Source organism: Lagenorhynchus albirostris, chromosome 11 (assembly GCF_949774975.1).
Source record: "Lagenorhynchus albirostris chromosome 11, mLagAlb1.1, whole genome shotgun sequence".
Lineage (NCBI taxonomy): Eukaryota > Metazoa > Chordata > Mammalia > Artiodactyla > Delphinidae > Lagenorhynchus > Lagenorhynchus albirostris.
Window position 1 is genome coordinate 6,591,334 of NC_083105.1, and position 24,988 is coordinate 6,616,321.

The 24,988-nt window shown below is 44.7% G+C and overlaps 1 protein-coding gene across 4 annotated transcripts in view; it reads left to right on the forward strand.

The window, feature by feature from the left end:
- Positions 1-24,988, forward strand: part of PACSIN2 (protein kinase C and casein kinase substrate in neurons 2) — a 139,727-nt gene that overhangs the window by 54,022 nt on the left and 60,717 nt on the right. Inside the window, exon 1 of one of the 4 annotated variants that reach the window (XM_060164915.1) lies at positions 24,221-24,239. The exons of the other annotated variants lie outside the window; for them this stretch is intronic. The gene's annotated coding sequence lies outside the window, so the exon portion shown is untranslated. Of the gene's footprint in view, positions 1-24,220; positions 24,240-24,988 lie in introns of those variants that run through there. 4 annotated transcript variants of the gene reach the window in all.

The window sequence follows — 24,988 nt, forward strand, 5'->3', positions numbered from 1 at the left end:
AAAATGTTGACCTTACCAATTTGAATTTTCTTTGATTCTCAAGTTCCTAACATGTATTGGTAGTGCTCATTTAGCAAAATAAATTAAGCACAGGGCAATATGGAGACAATGAAGTGATCTCTTTATGGTTCTTTTCTGGTATGAGCTGACACATAAAGAAAAAATAGCACAGGGCACAGTGGACTTACGACCAAGTATCTGTTGACTTGGAAAACAGAAACATTTTGTTAACTTACCACCTCTGAGCATGTTCAGCTCAGGTTCACTTATTTGTGAGATCTGACCCTTATTGTGCAGGAAGAATGTTACACAACAAGACCATGAGGCCATGCGGAGAAGTGTCAGGACCATTTTTTGAGGAGAAATCGTTGCATATTTAATGTTGACTTCTAAGGCATTAATTTGTCTTAGGCACATCCAGTAGACTTCTGAGGTTGAAGAGTTTGAATTTGGGATGGGTAGAGGTTGTCATAATGATGAAAAGTCATGGTGTGAGACTTATGTAAATTGTGCTTGTTCCATCACCTGACTGCTTTCATTAACAGCTATGCAGGCACCTGAGCGAGCTCTGTACTTATTTCTGACCATCCATTAGGTCACTACCTGGAGGGACAGTCCACCTAAATGCTGGCTGGCTGGATCACTTGCTTCGTTCACTTGTGTGGGCACGCATGCATTCAACTTACCCGCTTGGTGGAGTTTCTTGTGTACTCAGTTTGTGTCAGGCATGATGCTAGTAGGCCCTGGGATCCATGATGGTTAAGACTGAGTTCTTGCCCCTGAGAAGCCCACAGTCCAGACGGATAAAGAGACTTCTAAACTCCAGGGTGATAAGTCTTCTTACAGTGCTACAGGGACCTTATCTGCTGTGAAGAATGGGGGAGGTCGGGGAAAACTTCACAGATTGGTGTGTTTTGGAGAGAGGTTTGTCAGGCAGACAGGAGAAGCAGGGGGAAATATATATGCGAAGACAAGGAGGTCAGAAGGAATATGCTGTGTTTGGGAGTTTGATACGGCTGAACAGTACAGTATATATGTAGCTGGGCTTCAGGTACGTCAAATTTATCTGGCCCAGGCCAGTATTTTTCATCCTAACCCAATTCTTTCTTCTGAATTTTTTCTGTTTCTCTTTGAGGCATCACCACCTACCTTGCCTCCAAAACTAGGAACTTTTAATCCTTATTCCCCCTCTGCCCTTTATTCACAGGTGACTTCATCCTGCCTGTTCTTCTCTTGAATATTACTCCTCTTTCCTGGTCTCCTAACCCTTTCTCTTTCTCCAGTCTCTAACCTCTAGAGCTGCACTGTCCAATATGGTAGCTGGTAACCATGTGTGGCTATTTGTATTAAAATGAATTAAAAGTAGATACAAAAAAGTCAATTCCCTGGTTGTACTAGCTGCATTTCAAGCAAGCACCCAGTAGCTAGTGGCTGCTGTATTGGACAGCCCAGGTCTACAGGCTTGATGGTCTGTTCTCTGCTCTCTGTCTGAGGGAACTTTCTTTCACGGGCCTTTGGATCAGGTCCCTCCCCATAACTTTCCAAATTCCCGGTGTGACTTTCAAGACTCCCAGCCTGGTGGCACTTATCTTGCCTTGTATTCAGCTACTCCCTTTTTTGCTCTCCCACTGTCACATTCTTGATTCTTTCACACCTTTTAACCTTAGTACATGCTGTTCTGTCTTTCTCCAGAGTACCTGCCATTTGCCGTGTGTGCATTCTCCTGCACACTTCAGACCTAGCTCCAGGCTCTCTTCGCTGGCTTTCTTCAGGTTAATCTCCTTCTCGTTGTACTCAAGTACTTGTAATCACACCGTTGTAGGCGCCTGTGAGAGAGCACAGATGGTGCTTATCGTGTGGTGCCATCGTCGTTTGTCTATCGCTCTCTGGCAGGCATATTGGCTAAGCTTTGGAGACAGATAGGCTTAATTTCAAAACTAACCATTTACTTGCCATGTGCCTTTGGGCAAGATATTTAACCTCTGACTCTTGGCTTCTTCTTCTGTACAATGAAGTTTATAATGGTCTTTCCCTCATGTTAAAGAAACCAAATGTGTAGAGCCCCCAGCACTGTACTTAACTAGACAGCTCTCAAGTCATAGCTGAGAGCTGTCATTCTAGACAGACATCTTATTGTCCATCAGCCTTGCTAAAACCATATCATCTACAAATAATGTTTTGATTCTCCTTTTCTAATTCTTATACTTCTTACTTATTTTTCTTATTGCTTTGGCTAGTCCTCCAGTACAATGTGAATAGAAGTGATACTGAATAAATGCAGCCCTTTCTTGTTCCTGTGCCTTCTCTTTGCTACAGTTCTTCTGTGTGTGTGCGTTTGTTTACGTGTGCGCGCGCATGTGTGCCTTTTTGTTTTGATTGAGTTCCATCGTGCTCCTGCTCCCCCACACCCCCATCATTGCATTTGTTTTTCTCTCTTAGCTTGGAAATTAAATTCTGTCTAGTCCTTTAGTGGTTATCCTAGATATCCATTTTTAACAAAAACATTTAACAAAATCTAAAGTGATGACTTTATGTTTCTCTTGACTAATGGAAGGATTTAAAGCATTTTAACTCCACATCCCCTTCCAACTTGTCCAATATTTCTTTTCTGAATTTTTTTAATTCTATAAATTAGATACTGTGTTTCATAGTGTCAATGCTGTTTAGATTCATCTGTGTATTTACTAGTATATTTACTTACCGTTCTCTCTTGTGCTTCAAGCTTTCCAGCTGAGATAATTTCTTTTTGCCTGAAGTATATCCTTTAAAATTTCCTTTTCTGCAAGGGTTTTTTTGGTGGTATATATTTTGTCTTTCTGAAAATGTCTAGTTCTTAGTTCTTAAAAACTAGTTCTGCTGGGTTTGGAATTCTTGGTTGGCAGTTTTTGTTGCTTAGCATGTTGAATATATCAATTCTCTCTGGCTGCATTTATGATCTTTTCTGTACCTTTGAGGTTCTACAATTTTAATTTAATTTGTCTTGGTATGGTTCTCTCTTTCTTTTTAAAGTCTTGCTTGTGTTCATTGGGCTTCCTTGATCTGTGATTTAATGTCTTTCAGCGTTCTGAAAAATTATCTTTAAATATTGCTTCTTCCCCGCTCTTAATGTTATCTCCTTCTGGAACTTCATGAGTTGTAAGTTAGACTTCACTATTTCTTCCAAGTCTATTAATCTTTCTTTTACATTTTCTCTTTTTGTCACCTCAGAGAGAAAGCTGACTTATCTACTTATATTCTAGGGTTTCTTCTTTAAATTTACTTTTTTGGTATCTTTAGATTCTTTTATTATATTTTATAACATAATAAAGTGATGCAATTATACTTTATTCAGTTTTTTTAATTTTTCAGTGAGAGAGTCATTAAGATTCCTCGTCTGCCTTGCTGCTGAAAACACAAGTCTGTTCTGTCATACTGTGTGTTTGTGCCCGAGCCCAGCACATTCCTTGACTCATTCCTTGTAGACGTGTTTATTGTGCACCTGTTATGCATCAGTGGTAGGGATGTAGGAGTGAACAAGACAGAGTCCTTGTTCTTCAGGAGCTTGCGTTCTTGTGACTGGAGACAGTAAATAAGTACACAATTTGGCATGTGGGGCTGAGTGTTATTAACGAAATAATGCAGAGTTAGGGGCTGACATGTCAGAGGAATGGGGAGGGGTTAGGGAAGGCTTTCTTAAGAAGCAGGTGATGTATGAGCAGATATCTGATGATGTGAGGCAGCAAAGCCTACAGATCCTGGAGGAAGGGTGTTCCTGGTAGAGGGGAAGCAGGGGCGAAGGTAGGCCCAAGCCTGGTGCATTTGGAGACCCAGAGGAAGGTCACTGTGGCTGGCACTGGAAGGAGCCGAGACTGGAGCTGGAAGCTGAGGCCAGATCACATGGGACCTTGCAGCGGAGGAGTGTAGACAAGTGGGACAGGCAGCTGTTGACACATTTTCAGTTTGGTGGCTTGAACTAAAGAAGCTGAGGCAGAGGTGGTGTGAGGTGGCCATGTTCTGCCTCTGTTCCAGGGTGGAGCTTTCTGTGCCCTTGTGGGTGTGGGCGTTGTTTTCAGTCTGTCTCCAGGCTCTCAGAGCAGCTCCTGATTCTCCCCTTGATTGGAGCACCTCATACTCACTCTCAGTGGGCTGCAGGCACCCGGCCTCTCACTCCCTCTTCCAGACTGCTTTTCCGCCTGCCCCCTCCTCCCTCCCACCTGTCAGCCTAATCAGGTGGGACCTTGTCTTATCTTTCCTGCTAGACTGTGGTTCCTGGACTGCAGGACCACCTCTTATTATTGACTTATTTCACTCCCTTCCCCAGCTCTTAGCAAGGTTTCTGGCACTCAGAAAGTTAATGTTTTTAGAATCTTGGGGCAAAAATATACATAATATGATCAAAACATCCTTGTTTTTTTTTTTTTTTTTGCGGTACGCGGGCCTCTCACCGTTGTGGCCTCTCCCATTGCGGAGCACAGGCTCTGGATGCACGGGCTCAGCGGCCATGGCTCACGGGCCCAGCCGCTCCGCGGCATGTGGGATCTTCCCGGACCGGGGCACGAACCCGTGTCCCCTGCATCGGCAGGCGGACTCTCAACCACTGTGCCACCAGGGAAGCCCAACATCCTTGTTTTGACAATACCATTTTACTGAGCTTATCAGAATAAATTACATATTTTATTGAAAATGTTAAAAAATTTGGGGCACAGTCTATTCCTTGAGCCAACTAAACTGACAAATGTTTTATTAAGGATGGACTCTCTTTGTCTGTGTGTGTGTGTGCACACGCTTGCGCATGTTTGTGCAAGATCTCTGAGGTATGCCTATGTAGTAATTAGGCATTTTATCATAAACAGAAGTTCCATTAATTTTTCTTCTTTGTAAACTGGTAACTGGAAGTGTTTATTAGGCAGGTAGCATCATTAAAAAAATTTGTATATAGGGCTTCCCTGGTGGTGCAGTGGTTAAGAATCCGCCTGCCAATGCAGGGGATACAGGTTCGATCCCTGGTCCGGGAAGATCCCACATGCCGTGGAGCAGCTAAGCCCGTGCACCGCAACTACTGAGCCTGCGCTCTAGAGCCCGCAAGCCACAACTATGGAGCCCAGGTGTCACAACTACTGAAGCCTGCATGCCTAGAACTCGTGCTCCGCAACAAGAGAAGTCACCGCAATGAGAAGCCTGCGCGCCGCAAGAGTAGCCCCTGCTCATCGCAACTAGAGAAAGCCTGCGCGCAGCAACGAAGACCCAAGGCAGCCGAAAAAATAAATAAATAAATTTTAGAAGTATATATATATATGGCGGGCTTCCCTGGTGGCGCAGTGGTTGAGAGTCCGCCTGCCGATGCAGGGGATACGGGTTCGTGCCCCGGTCCGGGAAGATCCCACATGCCGCGGAGCGGCTGGGCCCGTGAGCCATGGCCGCTGAGCCTGCGCGTCCGGAGCCTGTGCTCCGCAACGGGAGAGGCCACAACAGTGAGAGGCCCGCGTACCGCAAAAAAAAAAAAAAACGAAAAACAAAAAGTACACACACATATATATATATATATATATATATATGGCTTAACGCTGCAGATTTTTGTTTTGCGTTCCTGGAGTTTTCAGTGACACAAGTGAGGGATGAGCGTGTATGTCCTGCTTGCTCAAGTGACATCTGCCCTTGAGGTGGGGCATGGCCAGCGAGACCCAGGGACCAGGAGGAGTTGTACTAGGGACAAGCAGGAGAGAGGGACATTTGCTGAGTGCCTCGTGTATGCAGGCACTCACATAGAACGTGTCATTTAAATTTCCCATTACTTCCCCCTGAAGTAGGTCAGCCATGTTTATCCTCATTTTACAGGTGAGAAGAATGAGGCTTAGAAGTTAAAACTTGCACCTATCACAGCTACCACTGCTAGTTCAAGCCCTGCTCTCTCTTTCCCCATTTAAGGGAAACTTTATTTAGCTCACTAGCTTTAGATTGTTGCTTGATAAGTGGGTTCCCTGTTCCTTTTTCCAAATTACTGGATAGTCCTTCATGTTATGGGAACTTTTTAAAAAATAAAATCACATTCAAGTTAGAACTCAGCTGTCAGTTTGTCACTCGAGGTCCACACTGGCACTGTGTCCTTCCTTCCCTGGAATAGAATGCTTTGGCTCCAGCTTGTACGTTTGAATGAAATGGAATAGTGTCTTGAGAAAGTGGCCCCATAGTTGAGTGCGTAGATACTTACAAAATACTTAAAAACCAAACCCTTTTGTGGTTTGCATGACCTTTTTTTTTTTTTTTAACTTCAAAGGCACATATTTACAGCACTGCTTGAGAAGTATTTGAGTAGTTTGTTTCCTGACAGAGCTCTGATGGGTGTGAAGTCTAGTCAGTGGTTTCCTAGCCTTCCCGTGGTGGGCATTTTTCAGGATGTGCTGCTTTTTTTTTTTTTTTTTTTTTAGTTTATTTGGCTGTGTCGCATCTTAGTTGCAGCACGTGGGCTCTTAGTTGCAGCACGCAGGGTTCTCTCTAGCTGTGGTGCGCAGGCTCCAGAGCGCGTGGCTCAGTAGTTGCGGCATGAGGGCTTAGTTACCCCGCGGCATGTGGGATCTTAGTTACCCGACCAGGGATTGAACCCACGTCCCCTGCATTGGAAGGCGGATTCTTAACCACTGGACCACTAGGGAAGTCCCCCAGGATGTGCTGCTTTTTACTGCTGTTAGGTGGACAGAGCAGAAGTCACTCTTCTTGCAGCATAATGAAGCACTGAGGCTGGCGACCAGATGGTGTGACCATCGGCACCCTGCCCTTTGTAAATTATCTCTCCTCTTTCCTTAAAAGCCACTTCCCAGGGCTTGCCCTCAGGATCTGTGTGACCCTCTATTGCACTGGTTTATCCCACCTTCTCTTTGCCATGCAAGTTCCTCTACTGGAATGCCCTTCCCTACTTCTCCAGCTGATGAATTCCCACTGAAATGTCAGCCCCATGTACCCTTTCAGGACCCTCCTGTTCCCATAGTGTGTTCTTTCCTAGGCCATGGTGCTGTGTTGGAGGAGGTTGTTCAAATGTCCGTCAAGCCTGTGGGAAGGGGAATGCCTCAGTGATGGCGCCTGGCTTGTTTGACTGAAGCTGGCCCATAGTCACCATCACTCCGGAGGCCCCCCACAGTGGCACTGGGCCAGGCCCCAGACAGATTCCATTTGATCTGCACTACCTCTAAGGCAGATTGGATTCCATTTTACAGGTGAGCAGTGTCAATCACAGACCTCTTGAGTTTTTTGCCTGAGGTGATTAGGCCATCAAGGGATCACCCCAGCATGTCTTGTGAAGCATCATAGATGCAGATTTCAGAGGCTGGATTTCAGTTCTAGCTGTATACATCCAGGTGTGCCGTGTCCTTTGGTATTGTTCTCTCTTGCCGTGTCTAGTTTTCAGGGTGGGTAAATTTCACCCCTTCAGCCGGGGTACAGCCCCCTTAGAGTGCTCAGTGCTCAGTCAGACTTTGAGAGAGGGAAGAGCCTCGGAAAGTGCTGGTGCTCTGCACAGGAAAAGATGCCGAGGAACTGCCCACAGAGGCCCTTTGTGTGACAGGAAGTCCTGCTTCTAGAAGGGGCCGCCTCAAAGTGGAGGGGTTGAAAGAAGCTGAAGTGGTTGACCTGGGGCCACTCTGACTCATGCGTGTTGTTAATAATGTCCTTTGTCGAATCTTGGGAACCTGCTTTAACAGAGCTTGGAGGGCGGCCCCATAACTGCCTGCTCTCAGTGGTCAGTGTTTCTCTTTCCCTATCACATCTGCCCTTGTTGAATACCCCCATTTTCTTGCCTGAACAAAGGACAACCTCCTGACCCATTCTATATTTTTTCCTTCTACTTTTGCCAGAAGAATCTTTCTGTCTTGTCTGACTTCTCTTTTTTAGTGTTTTTTTAAAATTTATTTATTTATGGCTGTGTTGGGTCCTCGTTTCTGTGCGAGGGCCTTCCCTAGTCGCGGCAAGCGGGGGCCACTCCCCATCGCGGTGCGCGGGCCTCTCACCATCGCAGCCTCTCCCTTTGCGGAGCACAGGCTCCGGACGCGCAGGCTCAGTGGCCACGGCTCACGGGCCCAGCTGCTCCGCAGCGCGTGGGATCCTCCCAGACCAGGGCTCGAACCTGTGTTCCCTGCATTGGCAGGCAGACTCCCAACCACTGCGCCACCAGGGAAGCCCCTTTTAGTGTTTAAGTATGTCTCTTGAGTTGGAAAACTTGCAGCTCAAGGAAGAAGTAACCCACTGGGCAAGAGCTTCTCACTGAGACAAGGAATCTTTGGGAAGTGTTTGATAAAGCTTAATAGCTGTCTCTGGCGGTGCTCCTCAAAGATTGGCACAGGGGAGGTGGAGCAGCACAGAGAATTTCAAGGAATAAAGATGAAATGAGGGTGCCCGAATCGACAGCCCAGTTCCCTGCAACTTTCATGCACATCTCTTGTATCTGTGACATCTGTCTCTTGTTATATGCTGTGTTAGGATGTAAGGACATCCTGAAGTGAATGGGGGAGGTAGTGGTGGTGATGAGCCAGTGCGTCCCCAGGTGCTTGCTTCCCAACCCTGACCACCAGCTGGACATGAGAGACGAGCAGCGAATTTCCAGGAGGGGGTGTGTGTGTGTATGCGTGATGCCACTTGTGTGAAGGCATTCTAAGATTATGTTAGAATAATACTGCTTCAGCCTTGGCAGGCAGCTTTGCATGCTGTGGTGTAACTGGGGCTCCTTGCTGGGTTGACATGGTAGCCAATCAATGAGTACTTGTTCTTCGGAGCTGTAAAATGAGTCTTTGTTGAATGTGACTGCCTGGGCATCATCATAGAATGCTTACATTTTGGGGACAGAAGAAGCCACATCTGTTGAATGTGTTTAATCGTGGCTGGCAGATACTTCCTTGAGATTCTGATGACCACAAGTCATAACCCTTTTCCATTTGGAATGATAGAAAATCAGAGCTGCAAAGACCCTTATCATTTAGCCCACCCCCACATTGTGGAGACAGGAAAACTGGGTGTCAGGAGAGGGAGTGGGACAGATCTGTGAATGACTCCAGCCCCTTCCCCATTCATGCGAAGAAACCTGGGGTGAGTTACTTGGTGGCTCGGCCTTTGTTCGACTACACGTGAAATGGGGCCTATTACAAACTTGCTGTGAGCGTGAGGGGCCTTGTGGAGAATGGCCTGGAGGGTGGTGGGCACACAGCACATTACTGCTGTCACCAAGTCAGAAGCCAGAAGGGACCAGTGACGTGTGCTCAGTCTGGCAGCGGTGTCCCGTGCGCTGACAAGTCCTAGGGCTTTGTTATCTTCCTCTGTTCTTCACTTCTAGACTCAGGCAAACTTTGGGCACTCACCCTGGATTATATTAGCTATGTTACATTGTACTCACATTCAATTTAAACATTTTTTTTACATTGTAAAACTAATTGAAAGGAGTTTCATAGTTTTGCTTTTGAAACTGTTTGGCAGCAAGAAATTAACTCCTTTTCCTCTCATTCACTCCCGCGTTTGTTCAGCAGGAACAGCATGTGTGAAGGCGCAGAAGCTAGAGGAGCGTGGTGCTTGTGTGGAGCTGACTGCAGGTTGTTAACTGGCGGAGGGAGTACAGGGTGACTGGGGACATGGTGTGAATGCTAAACCTGGAGGGGGCAGTGGTTAGAGCTGGGAGGCGCTGCTGGCCACAGTAAGAAGTCTTGGAGGGGTTTCAAGTTGAAGCATAACTTGATCTTCTAAAAGACACACCACCAACCACCATGGTAGCATCATGGAGATAGACAGGAAGGGGGACCAGACTGTTGACTGTGGGATCAGTTAGGCCATTGGCAAACTAGGCAAAAAATGGTAGTGGCCTTATTAAAGGTAGCCATTGTTGTGGGAATTGGCAAAGTAAGATTCAGGAGATACTGAAGAACTAGTGTTGTCAGGTCTTGGAAACTGATTAAATGTAGTGGGGTTGGTAGGGGTTGGGTGTGAGAAGAAAAGGAGTTTCTGGATTGAGCAGCTGGGTGAATGGTGGGACCATTTCCTGATGGAGGAAACCCAAGAATGGGAGTGGGCTCAGGGAAGGTAGGAAGTGGTTTGCAGGGACTGTGTGATAGCTGAGTGGAGGCATCCAGCAGGCAGTCAGATGTGTGGGTCTGGAGTTTGGGGCCAGAGATGCATATCCAGGGTTATGAGGTTAAAGGTAGTTTGATGTGTGGGAACAGAGGATCTTGCTTAGGTAGAGTGTGCAGCTAGAGAGCAGGGCCTGGGACAGAATCCTGAGGACAGAGGAGGAGAAAAATCAGTAGATGTAGTGTTGTGGATGCCAGGGGTGTGATTGTAGGAGGAGAGAGTGCAGGAGGGGCAGTGAGAAGACCTGAAAGAGCTGAGTGGTTTAACACTAGGGTGGCACCTGACACCAGGAAGGTCTTGGGCTTTCTAGTCTGATCAGTTTTATTAGAAAGATGGGAGAGGGGGACTTCCCTGGTGGTCCAGTGGTTAAGAATCCACCTTCCAATGCAGGAGGTGCGGGTTCGATCCCTGGTGGGGGAGCTAAGATCCCACATGCTGTGGGGCAACTAAGCCCACACGGTGCAACTACTGAGCCCGCAAGCTCTGGAGCCCCTGCGCCACAACTAGAGAGAAGTCCGTGCGCCGCAATGAAAGATCCTGCATGCCACAACGAAGATCCTGTGTGCCGTAGTTAAGACCCGAGGCAGCCAAATAAATAAATTAATCAATTTTAAAATAAAAGAAAGAAAGATGAGAGAGGAAGCAGTAGGCTGAGAAATGAACGGGTGGGGTGAGAACTGGAGAACTTGAGAGTGGATAGCTCTTGTAAGAAACTTGGCTATGAAGGGAAGAGGGGTGAGGGACCGCTAGAGAGGGTCTGGGAGTCAAGGCTGAAGACGGAGAAAGGGACTGATGGCTGGAGGGGGTCCTGTGGCAGTGGGAAGAGGCAGATGAGGGCTCAGCCTTAGACGGGAGTGTGTATGGAGAGGCCGGCCTGTGGGTGGCAAGAAGCAGAGGAGCTTCTGACTGCCCACTTGCCCATGTTCTGTGAAGGGCAGGGAGGTACCAGAGCGAAGGTCTGCAAGAGCTGTTGCGGAGGGCTTGGGAGAGCTGCTGGGAGACCGAAGGCAGACAGCTTGTAACTGCGCAGGAGGCCGAGGGCCATGTGATAGGTAGAGGGCAGAGTTTTCACCAGGCAGGTGTGAAGGAAGAATTCGACTCAAGGGGTTGACGTTGTTAGTTCCAGTGGTGCCCTGAGCGTTGAAGAGGGTTGAAGACAGGTGACACCAGCCAGTCCAGGACAAAGGAGAGCGAGGAGGTGTGGTGACAACTCAGTATTACTTCTCTTGAGCTTTTGGAGAATTTTTTCCCTTACTGTGAATATTAGTCCAAAGGAAGAAACAGGATATTTATAGTTACAGAAGGAGGTTCTATGATTACCGATAGGAATCAATTGAAAGTAGACACTGAAGAGGTCTAAGAAATTGTCCAGGTGTCTGAATGATGAACCTTTACAGTACGTGTCCACACACTATAAAGTGGTTCAGCACATCGGCATCTACAAAACAAGTAAAACTGTTAAACAAGCTCCTCGGAACCTGACCCTGCTTCTCCCACTGCCCAGCACAGACCACGACCTGCCAGCCTCTCCTTGAACTTCACGGTTACCACTTACTGAGGATTCCTTCCTAGTATTCAGAGCTTGGATTTTAGTGAGTTTTTCTTTGTGTAAAGTCATGACCCATCCCCTTGAAACATCAATCCAGCTTTGTTACATGAAGGAAGAATACTACTTCCCTTTTCCTAATTCAAATATATGCATCTTAAAGTGTACACACTGAAGTCATTTTACAGAAATAAGGGGCACTCAACTCCGTCCCCAGAGTCTCCTCCAGACCTTGTCACCCCCGACTTGGTTATTTGTTGGTTCAGACATTCAGTCACTTAGCAAATATTTGAGCGTCTACCTCATGTTAAGCACTGGGGTTACAAAGATGAAAATACATAATCCTTGCCTTTAACACTTGTGTGTAATGAAGGTCTATGTGCTATTTTATTCTGTTTTTTTGCTTATGCCCAATTTTGAATATAAAGTGGTTCCCCACTTGTCTTTTATAATGACTGCATAGTGTCCACTCTGTCAAGTCACCAGTGATTTCTCAGTTTGTGAGCATTTGACTTGTCTCCAGTCTTTGGTGTTATAAATATTACTGGGATGAACATTTTGTTCAAGCTATTTTTTCTTTGAATTTATTTGCTTGGGGCTTATTCCCCAGAGTGGGACTGCAGGGTCAGAGGTTGGTAACTGTTATCTGCCTTGTTCTGTGTTTCCAGATTTTTCCATGAAGTCTATTGGCAATGTTCGAGTTCATTCCTATTTTTCCTGTAGCCCCACTGGCATTGTCATTTTAATTTTTCTCATCTTTACAAGTTATTTCCATTTTTAAAGGAAGCTGTGCTTTTTTCCCCACACGTTAATTTGTTGTGTTAGATTTGGCTAGGTTAAGCTGCAGTAACAAGCCAACCCAAAATTTCAGAGGCTTACATAACAAAATGTCTCTTTTGCTTGCTCTGCATGTCCCTTGTGGGGCATTGGGGTACAAGTCCACACAGTCACTCTGGGGCCAGGCTGACTCAGGAGAGCCGCAGTGTGATCCTCCTCAGTGGATGACAGGCAGGCAGGAGAAGGCTGGGGACTTTGCACAGGCTTTTCACTAGTTATGTGGCCTGGCTTAGAGAGAACTTCTGTGAGCGTCCCTGTCTGTGCCCCAGCTGTCTTCTCTCCTGTATATTCATCTTTGACAACTTCTTTTTGCGGTGGAAATGGATCTTCAGTTTCATTTCAGTCTTTAGTATATTTTAGGTAGAAAGATTATCAGCTGTGTCAAATCCATTTTTCTTTGCTTTCTGCATTACACTTTATTGTGCAGACGTTTAAATAATATAAGCTTGGGGCAATCCATCTTTTTCTCTGATATCTTTTGTTTCTTTAATATTACAAATTTATCATTTTCTAAAAGCCAGAGAATAAGCTATTTTCTTTGAGTCGCTTAAAGTAGATTTTTATTTGGCTCCATATGACACTTCAAACTCATCCAAGTATATAACATCAAGTGGTTTTAATCTAAGTTAACTTTGGTCCTTGGTCATACTTTTTTGTTCTGTAACAGTAAAAAACAAAAAACAAAACAAAACACAAAAAAACAAGCAGAACAGTACAACACCCCTTCCTGATAAAAACATTCAGTGAAACAGGAATAGATGGGAACTTCCTCAGCCTGATAAAAGGCATGAATGAAAATTCAGAGGGTTAAAAAAAAAAAAAAACTCACAGGGTTGCAAAGTAAAACACTGAAATGACAATGATGTCTACTCTCACCACTTCTATTCACTGCACTGGAGGCTTGCAAGGGCAGTTAGGCCAGAAAAAGAAATAAAAGGTGTACAGATTGGGAAAGAAAAAGTAAAACCATCTCTGTTCACAGATGACATGATCTTATGTATAGGACATCCTAAGGAATCCACTTAAAACCTATTAGAACTAATATACAGGTTTAGCAAGGTTGTAAGATATAAGATCAATGTACAAAAATAGTAGTATTTCTATGAACTGGCAATGAATAATCCAAAAATGAAATTAAGAAAACAGTTTCATTTATAATAACATCAAAAAGAATAAAATGTTTAAGAATAAATTTAACAAAAGAAGTACACAACTTCTGTACTGAAAACTATAAAACATTTTTGAAAGAAATTAACGGTGACCTAAATAAATAGAAAGATATCCCACATCCATGGATTAAAAACATTGTTAATATGGCACTACTCCCCAAAATTGATCTACAAATTGAGTGCAACCCCTATCAAAATCCCAGCTTCCTTTTTTTTTTGGTAGAAATCGACAGGTTGATTCTAAAGTTCACATGGAAATTAAAACGCAAAGTACCCAGAATAGAACAATTTTGAAATAGTAGAACAAAATTGGAGTACTCACACTTCCCAATTTCAAAAAGTCCTACAAATCTACAGTATTCAAGACAGTGTAGGGGAGTTCCCTGGTGGCCTAATGGTTAGGACTCTGGGCTTTCACTGCCATGGCCGGGTTCAGTCCCTGGTTGGGGAACTAAGATCCCATAAGCTGTGCGGTGTGGCCAAAAAAAAAAAGACACTGTGGTATTGGCATATAGGATAGACATATAGATCAATGGGAGAGAATTTAGAGAACAGAACTAAACCCTTAAATTTATGATCACTTGATTTTGGACAAGGATGCCAAGCCAATTCAGTGGGGGAAAGAATAGTCTTTTCAACAAATAGTGCTGGGACAACTTGATATTTACATGTAAAAGAATAAATTTGGACCTCTACTTCACACCACATACAAAACTGATACAATAAATCAGAGACCTAAATGTAAAGAGCTAAATCTATAAAATTCCTAGAAGAAAACAGGCATAAATCTGTCACCTTGGATTAGGCAATAGTTTCTTAGGTATGATACCAAAACACAAACAACAAAAGAAAAAAATAGATAAATTGGACTTTATAAAAATTAAAACATTTGTACTTCAAAGCATGCTATCAATAAAGTGAAAAGAAAGCTTGCAGAATGGGAGAAAATATTTTCAAATCATATCTCTGACAAAGGACTCATACCTAGAATATATAAAGAATTCAGTTAAAACTCACCAATAAAAAGACAAATAACGCAATTTAAAAATGGATGGAGGATCTGAATAGGCATTTCTCCAAAGATGATGTACAAGTAGTCAATAAGTACATGAAAAGATGCTCAACAGCATTAGTCATTAGGGAAATGCAAATTGAAACCACAATGAGATGTGACTTCACACTCCCTGTGATAGTTATAATAAAAAAGACAGACAATAACAAGTGTTGGTGAGTATTTGGAGAAATTGGAACCCTCACACACTGCTGATGGGGATGTAAAACTGCTTGGAAAACAGTCTCGCTGACTGTTGGAAACAAGTAACTTTGGAAAACAGCTACTCAAAAGGTTAAACATAGGGTTACCATGTGACCTGGCAGTTCTACACCTAGGTACCTGAAAGAAATGAAAACATATATCCACACAAAGACTTGTACACAAATTCTCATAGCATTATTCATAATAGCCAAAAAGTAGAAAAAACCCAAATGTCCATCAACTTGGTAATGTATAAACAAATTGTGGTTTATTTATACAATGGAATATTACTTAGCAATAAAAGGGAATGAACTACTGATAAGTGCTATAACATGGATGAACCTCGAAAACATCGGGCCAAGTGAAAGAGGCTAGTTGCAAAAGATCACATCGTATGATTCCATTTATATGAAATGTCCAGAATAGGCAGATCCATAGAGACAGAAGTAGATTAGTGGTTGCCAGGCACTGGAGGAGAGGGGAATGGGGGTACAGAGGTTTTTTTGGGGGGTGATGAAATGTTCTAGAATTGACTGTGGTCATGATACACAACTCTAAACACACTAAAAATCATTGTGTACGTGTCAAATGGCTGAATTGTGTATGAATTATATTTCAGTAAAGGTGTTGGAAAAATAGCAAAAGTTTCAGGTACTTAAACCATTACCCCTCCCACAACTTCTCCTGGCAAGTAATATCATTCCTTTGCCTTTTCTTGAGATGTGTTCAGGTCTTTTTCACTTGTAGAAACAAAATTTTATTTTTTCTTGAACCTCCTGAACTGTGATTTCCTGGGTTAAACACAAAACCCCACAGTAAGGGAGGAGGAGGAGGAGGAGGGAGGTGTGGCGTGGCTGCCAGCTTGAAGGGGAGGAACTGGGACTGGCGGGTCTCCATCTCCAGGCCATGTTAGTTTCCCTGTCCTTAGTGCAGGGCTCCATTCTGGTGACACCACTTCCTACTGAACTCATTGACCACGGTGACTCAGCTTCTAAGTCTGTGAAAGGACAAGCAGGTATTAAAGAGAGTGTGAACAGTCCCTGGAGCACCACAGGCTCTCTGCTGTAACCTTCATTCTCGCCAACTGTAGGGGCTTATTCAGCAGGAGACACGTAGTGACCCTCTGCCATGTGCAGATTCTGAGATTCAGAGGTGAAGACGACATGGGTTGCCTTGAGCAGATCACAATCTAATTATTACTTCGCAATGCATTTCTTTCCTTTTGATGCATAGAATATAAAAATCTGTATTTTGGAGTAAAATGCTGTCTTAATTGCTGAGTAGTTAAGAAGGAATTTGAGGTTTTAAGCCAGCATTATTTCTTTCCATTTAGTTTTAGTTTTTGTTCTTTAATGGCTATGTAATAATAGTAATAGATAACATTTGTTAGGCTGATCACAGTCATCATCCTGCTCGAGCCTCACCACCCTCTGAGGAGCTTCCCTGCAACAGGCTGCACTAATGCAGCGGGCCAGGGGGAAAAAATTCCAACTTTAGAAATCTACTAATTGGGTCTGGTGCTAGGTGGAGCATTCCCAAATTCAACAGTTTATCAAAGGCCTGGTATATGCAAATCCCACATTTAAAATGCAAGCTCTTCTTCCAATCCAAGAACATGGACGTAGATGTAGAGAATGGACATGTGGACCCAGTGCGGGAAGGGGAGGGTGGGACCAACTGGGAGATTAGGTTTGACATAAATACACTACCATGTGTAAAATAGATAGCTAGTGGGAACCTCAGGGAGCTCAGTTCCGTGCTCTGTGACGACCTAGCTGGGTGGGATGGGGGTGGGGTGGGAGGGAGGTCCAAGAGGGAGGGGATATAGGCATACATATAGCTGATTCACTTCATTGTACAGCAGAAACTAACACAACATTGTAAAGCAGTTTTACTCCAATTAAAAAAAAAAAAAGCAAGCTCTGTGAAGTCAAAGACTTTATCTTGCTCACGTGATCTCCCCTACCTGAACATAGTAGGTGTACAAGATATGTTAATTGGTAAATAAGCGAATGACCAGAGGGGACTGGCCTCAGTGCAGTGATACTGTTTGTGCAGCAATTTCTAACAGTCCTTCCATCGTCTGAGAGCTAGTCAGGGTAGGGAATGTGTCTCTTTTAGTAGGTGAGGAAACTGAGGCTGGCTGGGAAATGGCTTGTGCAGGTAAAAACCAGAGTGAGCACTAGAGTCCAGGTCTCCTGGCTCTATGGTCTCACTGTACATTCCAGTCCCACCTCAGTCTAAAAACATGGGTATATTTCTCACAACAATATTGCCCTGTGGGGATGTGTCCCATTCCCACTCTGGGGTTGGCTCCTCATAGGGGCTGTGGGGAGGGGAGTAGATTTGAAAATGTGTCATTTTTAAAGTAACTTTCTCTATTTTTAAACCTATGGAGCATCAACTCAGTATTTAGCTTAGGGAAATCTTCAGCCTGAGTCTCCACGTTCCCAGGGTGCTTGCCAACCAGAGGTCTAAAAAAGTATCACTGCAAAGAAGTCCAAGGCTCGGACCTGTCAGCTGACATGTTTCCATTACATAAGAAAAATGAGTTTTGGGGACACATCTAAATTCTGTTTGCTCCAGATCCTCAGTAAATCATGTGGGTGAACCAGCAGCTGATAGGCTGGACTGAGGCCAGGTGACTTGGAGTCTCATCCTACCTTTGCTGCCGATTCTCTGTAACCTGAGACAGTTATTACCCAGAACGTGAAAAGCCATCAGAAAATGACCAGGGAGCTGGCCATCACTTGTTTTCTTTCAGCTATTAGGATGTAAAAGACACGAGGGGCAAAACATAGTCATTTTAAGGGTGACTACATGACTCCAAATCTAGTATTTTTTAATACTGATTTCTTGCACAGAAAATCTGTCACCTTCTCTAACCTTCAAGATCCAACTCAGCACCTCTTCTCTCCCCTTCTCTTCCCTTCACCTTGTGGTCCTGTCTCATTTCTTGAGCACCTGTTTTGGATTATACATAGATAAAGACGACAGAGTCCTTCCCCTGTGGAATCACAAGTAAAGTAGGAGACAGACCTTTGTGACCCTGTGCAGATGGTGCGTGGCAGGAGGAAACGGCAGAGCCTAAAGGACACCGGGAAATTGCCAAGTGGCCTGTTTGGGGCCATGCATGTTTGTACACCCTCTTCTTGGTGTGGTCCTTGACACACAGTACATACTCAGTGAGCCCTTCTGAAAGAAAGAACTTCCCTAACTGCTTCTGAAGCCAGCTGTGTGATAGAACAGTTTTTAAGATTTGAGTTCATTTCCTGTAAGATAATCGGAAAGGAAAGGTCAAGCCTTTTAACACCTCCTTGCATATCCCAAAGGTAGAGGCTTTTTTAAGCTTCTTCTGCATCTGGGGCTTTACTTTCTTCTTCAGGCCAATTGTAAAAATAAAATAAACAGACACATCTTTCTCTGGATCTACAGAACCCTCTTAATTTTCATTCTCAGGCCTTAGGAATTCACAGCTGAGTATTCACTATTCATATCTTCTGCTGCTTCGTGAGTCCAGAAAACAATTTAGAAACTAAAGTCCTTGTGCAGATCCAGAGTGAGTGAGTTCAAAAGATCTTCTCTAAACTTACCTGAAGTGACTGGTGTGCTTCAAAAACATTTTACATTCTGCTCAGTTTCAATGGCATTGGTTTTTAGGACTGTCAGCTTGAATCTAGCATTCAGCAAGATGATTTTATTTTACTCTGTGCGTGTATGGGTAGGGGTAGTGAGGAAACGAGCTTGGGAATAGTCTGCTGCACAGAACAGGCAAGACTTCTTACCTCCCGGTCTCGTTCTGAAGTTACTGAGTGGAAGACTGAGCCTTCTGGAGATGGGGGTCCAGGACTGCTCAGTGGGGAGGAGAAGCTGCTCTGGTTCATGTCTGTGCAGCTGGCCCTCCAACAGTGTGGGACCCACAGGGGTGCTGGACTTTTCCTGCTTCTTGGAACTATGTGGCTTCAGCGGAAAGGGCTTGGGGCCCACATCCCCGCTCCTTATCCACAGTGGGCCTTGAGAAAGTCTGGGTCAGGGAGAGCTGAGCTCAGGGATACACAGGGCACGATTGCTGCTGGGCACATGTTTGTTGAATGCTTGCACCCGGAAACCTATTCAGGAAGTTGGGGTAGACATTGTGGTATGACAGAAGTTGAAAGAATGAGGCCATTTTGTTTCATCCTTGGTATTCTTTCAAAACTCATGTATCATTGTTTCTACTGCTGTCTGTGTGGTCTCAGCCACCATCATCCCTCCCTGGGAGATACTAAGGTAGCTGTTTCGCTGTTTCCCAGACATGCCAGACAGGCCTTCCGTGCCATCGTATGTGATCTTCCTTTTGCTGGGGGCCTTCTCCCTAGAGGTCCTCACGGCTCCTCCTTCGCATTTTGTCTCAGATGTCTCCTTTTCAGTGAAACCTGCTCTAGCCACCCTACTTAAAAGTACAGTCTCCTTTCCACGTCCATCCTCATCCTTCTTCCTTGCTTTATTTCCTTGCTTTATTTCTCTGCGTAGCTGCTACTGTGTGATTTATTTTCTTTGTCAGTCATCTGTGTTAGAGCATAAACTCCATGATGGTGGAGAGATTTTTGTCTGCTCCATACCCTGTTAGATTCCCTAGCACATCATGTGACTACGGGTGTGGAAAGAACGGAAAATAAAAGCAGTAGGGTGGATAGATTACCAATGCATTCCCAATGGATGTATTTAAAAATAAACCTCCTTTTGATTGCTGCTTTGATTTATTTAAAAAAATCATCTTTCTTCATTTGTTTTGAAACAAAATGCATAATACACATTTTCACTTAAAACTTGGAGCCAATGCCAGCCCCATCTGTCCTTTGCCTGCATTCCCAGGCTCCCCTTAGCATGTTAGAGTCTATGCAGAACTTAAAGATCACCTACTTTATGAACAGGGAGATCGAAGCCCCAAAGAGTCTTGTGCTGAGACCAAGGTTATTCTGTTCCATCTCACTAAATTTGCACCAGAGCCAGGGAAGGGAACCAACATTTATTGTTTGCCACGTAAGAGACAGGCACTTCCTTGCATTATCTAAGCTAATCCTTGTTAAGTCTGCAGGGTGTACATGGTCATCCCCCTTTGTTTTATGAGTGGAAAACCAGAGGCACAGAGCAGTAATGTGATTTGCTTGGTGCACACGACTAGTCAGACCTGGATGGTTGGGCCAGTCCTATTCCCAGCCAGTGCTCTCAGTGACACCCCCCGAAGCCCCTCACGGCATGCACAGGGAATCTCCTCCTCAGCGGTGGTGGGGAGCATCGAGAGCCTGCTGTCCAGACCTGGTGGTGTTTGATGCTGCTGCTGGTCACCTGTGTTTTCATTGGCTCAGTGTGTTCCATTTTCTTGCCGTGAGCACGTTCTCAAGTTGACCTTTGTCTCTGTGGGCAACATTTTCCATGGCTCAAAGCCAGTGTGTGTGGGGCGGTTCTTCTGGGCTTTTGGTAACAAACCAAATTGGAATTGCAGTGATGATGGGACTTGATAAATAATTTATGTTGCAAAAGATTAAAAAATTAGCCCTAAACAAACAAAGTGAATTTTAAGGGATGCCTAAGTACAGTTTCTTCATTGAAACTGTTTATCAGTTGGCAGCAAAGCTGTTTCTCAAACAAGTTTTTCTGGTGCTCTTGACTCCAGACAGAATTGTAGGTGAGTATGTAGTATGTCCAAAACAGGTCTTTGGGCATGTGAAAGAGTGGCATTTTGGTCAGGAGAATAATTACTTTCGTGGGGGATGAAGAGAAGAGACACGGTGAGTAGGGCTGGGGAAGGGGGAACAGGGAGGAGCCAGGCCCTGACTAATGATGAATATGGCACAGACACACCGGGACTCTGAGGTTTCCTGAGAGACGCATTCATTCCCTGGCTCCATTTCTTCCTTCAGTGACTGTCACTGAGCTTCAGGTACTATGATAGGCACCAGGGTACCCCCAGGAGCTAATAATCTGGTTGTGGAGATAGAGTTATAGCAGCCAAATAATAGCTCCATGGAGGAATTATACTGGGACAGTGCTAGGCAGAGGGTCATTGGCATGGTTGTGAGGTTCCTCAGAGAAGATGACACTCACACTGGCGCTTGCAAGATGAGTAGGAGTTGTTGAGGAAGGTCAGTCTCAGGCAGCACTGTGCTGCACATGTGGGGCCCCCAGGCTGGAGACCTGTGGGTTTATTCTCTGTGTGGGCCCAAGAGGGTCCTCTGTGTGAAGCTGCACATTAAAAGGTGTGTATGTGTAGTTAAAGGACATGCAGTGGAGATGGGGGTCCAAGACAGGGAGGTGGGGTGTTCATGCAGGTGAAGAAAGGGAGAACGTGGTCACCCACACACAAAATGCCTTGAAAGGTTGTACATTAATGATAGAAATTGTGCTGCAGTTCTTTACCACATTTACTAGTATTTGAGCACTTCGTATAGCGCACTCTGGGGCCTCGGTTATTTTTGAATTAGTTTGGCTTTTATTAAAAGCCTCAAAAAAGTTCTCTCTTCATGAATGTACATTTCCATACTCCCATCAAACTTTAAAACCTATAAGGTCCTATTCATATCAAGTTGCTCATAAAATTAGAGAAAAATTTCAAAGCTTCTTTAAACTTTCTTTGTCTCACGTTTCTCCAATGGGGAAAATGCCTGGAAGACTGTCAAAGAACTGGCTGTTCTCATAAGTATTTGAGGAGAACAGTGTGAGTCATTGTAGCTTTTTGCTGGTATTTTAGTATCCGGTTTATTTTTAAACAGTTCTGTGCAACTGGAGTTTCTTCCATGGTTTCTGTTACCATGGCTTCATAATATTTCCTCAAATCTGCTTGTTCATACTTTCACACACTTTAGTATCAAATTTACAATTCCTTAGAATTAGAATATCTTATTCATGATATCCAAGAATGTTTTTCCAGCTGCAATAGCATTTTTCTCCAAATTGAAAAAGTTAGCTGTTTTTCCCACTACGGATTTTGGGGAGAGAGAAGGTTTGGTTTTGTGAAGGACCGTGCAGTGAGTAGGGTGGGTAGAGATTATTAGGGGGTGCCCATTGGCCATCTGAGCAGGGGACCAGTGGCGTCTCTCTGGAGCCACTTCCCCTTTAGGTCCCATAGTGAGCGTACACGATAGACAGGCTGCTGCCACCTTTGCTTGGGAAGTGATGGCACTGGATGTTTTGGTCCAGACATCCAACAGACTTGATTCTCCTTAAGCACAAGTGTGTGTTTGTTCTCTTGCTCTTATTTGTTCATTCATTTATTTTTGGACTTGATTGAGGCTTCCACTTTGGGAAGGTTTCTTGTTTTAAGATTTGCAGTCAAAAGAAAAACAGTGCTGGTCCTGGCAGTCGCTGGTGAAATTTGCCTTGCTCTCTCTTCCTGGCATTCAGGACTATTCAAGGAGACACTTTTCTGAATTTCACTGCTTTGAGAAATGTGTATTTCTTAAAGGACTGTTCAGGATTTAGAGAAAGTCCCAGAGCAATATGGAATTGTAGAGGTAGTTTGTTTCCAGTCTCTTAAAGTTTTTGACTTCTTCCACTTTTTAGGGATAACCAGGTTTTCCTAGTATCAGACTAGGTTCTGGTCCTGTATCTAAGGCATATATATATTTTTTTTTTTTTGCGGTACACGGGCCTCTTACCGCCGTGGCCTCTCCCATTGCGGAGCACAGGCTCCGGACGCGCAGGCTCAGTGGCCATGGCTCACGGGCCCAGCCGCTCCGCGGCATGCAGGACCCTCCCGGATCAGGTCACGAACCCATGTCCCCTGCATTGGCAGGCTGACTCTCAACCACTGCACCACCAGGGAAGCCCCCTAAGGCATATTATAGGGGACTCGTCTGGCCAAACATTTTCAAATTCTACTATAAATATTAATGCTGACTTAATGATAGAGCAATTCCTAATACTTGAGAATTTAAAGTATGTTATCACTGACTGGACCTTTGGTTACTAACACAGCTGCTTCCACTGATTCACAGAGGACCCCTTTTCCAACAACAAAACCAAAATAAAACGTGGTTCTGAGTGCTCTGGAGGCTGCCCAGGAGGCTCCACGTGGGAAGGTCTTCCGACTGAGTGACTGTATACAAGCTGGCCATTATAGAATAATTGACTTTTAAAGAATCACTGAAAAATTAAATTTTGCTTTCAGCTCAAGAAACATTGGTGATTAATAATCTGAAAAACTAGTCTTTTTTCCCTTTCTTATGTAATCCAAGAGATGTCACCATATGGCTTCATGAGTGAAATTACTAACAACAGTATATTATTGTAAAGATCTTATAGATCTCATAGAGGTGATGGTGGTGGGAGGTAGGGCTGGATGAGAGAGGATGGTCAGGGAAGCTCCTTTCAGGATTTTTGGGCAGAGGCTCCTGTGGTGTCAGGGAGCTGGCCACACACTTACCTCAAGGAAGAGCATTCTAAGGAGAGGGAACAGCATGTACAAAGGCTCTGAGGCAGAGATGAGCTTAGTGTGTTGGAGAAACAGCAGGAAGATAATCGTGGCTGAGATAGAACAGGATCAGCCAGTGGGTGAGATCAGCCAAAGTGGCAGGCAAGGGCCAGATCAGGATGGAACCTGTAGCAAAGGTGACGAATTAGGGTTTAGCTCTGAGTGCGACAGGTTTGGAGCAGGGAAGTGACAGGATTTAAGTATTTTTGAAGGTTGTCCTGAGGGGACTAGAAATTGAAAGTGAGGGTAGATTTTCTGTTCTACCTAACATTGGGTTACTTGGAAAAACATTAAACTTTTGTTCTCATTTTAGCTTTGAAATTTTAGAGTTATTAATACCACCTGTATTCCTAGTGATCTGGGATTCTGTGAAGTTTTCTGGGTTCTTTTTGAGGAGAGGTATTGTGTAAGTAGATGTACTCTGGTTGTTAATAATGATAAAATGATCTCTGCATGATCCTGTCAATTAAAACATGTAATTATTAATATAGTAGTATGTAAAATAGTTCCCAGCCTAGCCAGCAGCTGGACGATTACAAGTTATGAGAAACTCATCAAGTTTAAACCACATGGGGATTTTTGTATAGAAGTGTGATACCAGTTCCTCCTTCCTTCCTCACTGTTCCTGTTTCAGGGTGGGCACCCCACCATGCTGTCTAGATCTCTGAAGCCTGGGTGGCCTGTGCCCCCTCTCTACCCCCATCTTCCCCACCCCACCCTTTCCCCAAGGATTCTTCTGGCTGGGACACCCTGCCCCTGCTCCTGTACACCTGCCTGATTCCCACTGGCTCCTCAGGATTCAGCTTGGCGTCCCCAGGCTGGGAAACTGTCTGCGCTGGACATTCCTATTCCAGCCTTCCTCAGCACTGTGGTGGAGAACAGCCATGTCCACCCTGAACTAAGGTATTTCATCCGCCCAAGAACCCCAAGGAGTAATAGGAAGTATTAGTTTTATTTTCTAGATGAGGAAGAGGTTGAGGCTCAGAGAGGTTAAGTATTTGCCCATGGTTATCTAGCTAGTGTGCGGCAAGGATTCATTCACTGTTCATTCATTCTCTCATTATTGCCTCGTCATGCTGGGCGCTGTGCCCACCTCTGAAATACACCTGTGAGTGAGGCAGGCGTGGGCTCTGTGTCTGTCTCCCCCCCAGCCACCCTGAGGTGCTTGAGCAGGCACACTTCCAGAACAGGACCCTCCACAGGTGCCCGGTGAATGCTGAATGAATGAATGCGTGAATGCTAACATCCTACCCTTACTGGGGCCTTGGTTGGAGCGCCATCCCATCAGGCCCCCAACCTTTACTTTAGTCGGAGTTATGCTCGTGTTCCTCCCTTCTCCCTCTCCTTCAGTCTTCCATCGCCCCTGTCTCACCCAGGAGGAAGTGTAGCCTGGCAGCTACAGGGCAGGCTCTGGGGTGCCTGGCCTGGGTTTGAATCCCAGCTCTGCTACTTCCTAGCTCTGTGGCCTTGATCAAGTTATTTAAACACTTTTGTGCCTTGTTTCTTCACCTGTAAAATGAGGGTGATGATAGCTGCCTTGTAGGGCTGTTCTGAGAATGAATGGTGCCTAGCACCTAGGAAGTGCTCAATAAATATTGACTTACTGTTATTTCTGCCATCTAGTGAGGACAGGAACTGTGTCCCATACAACT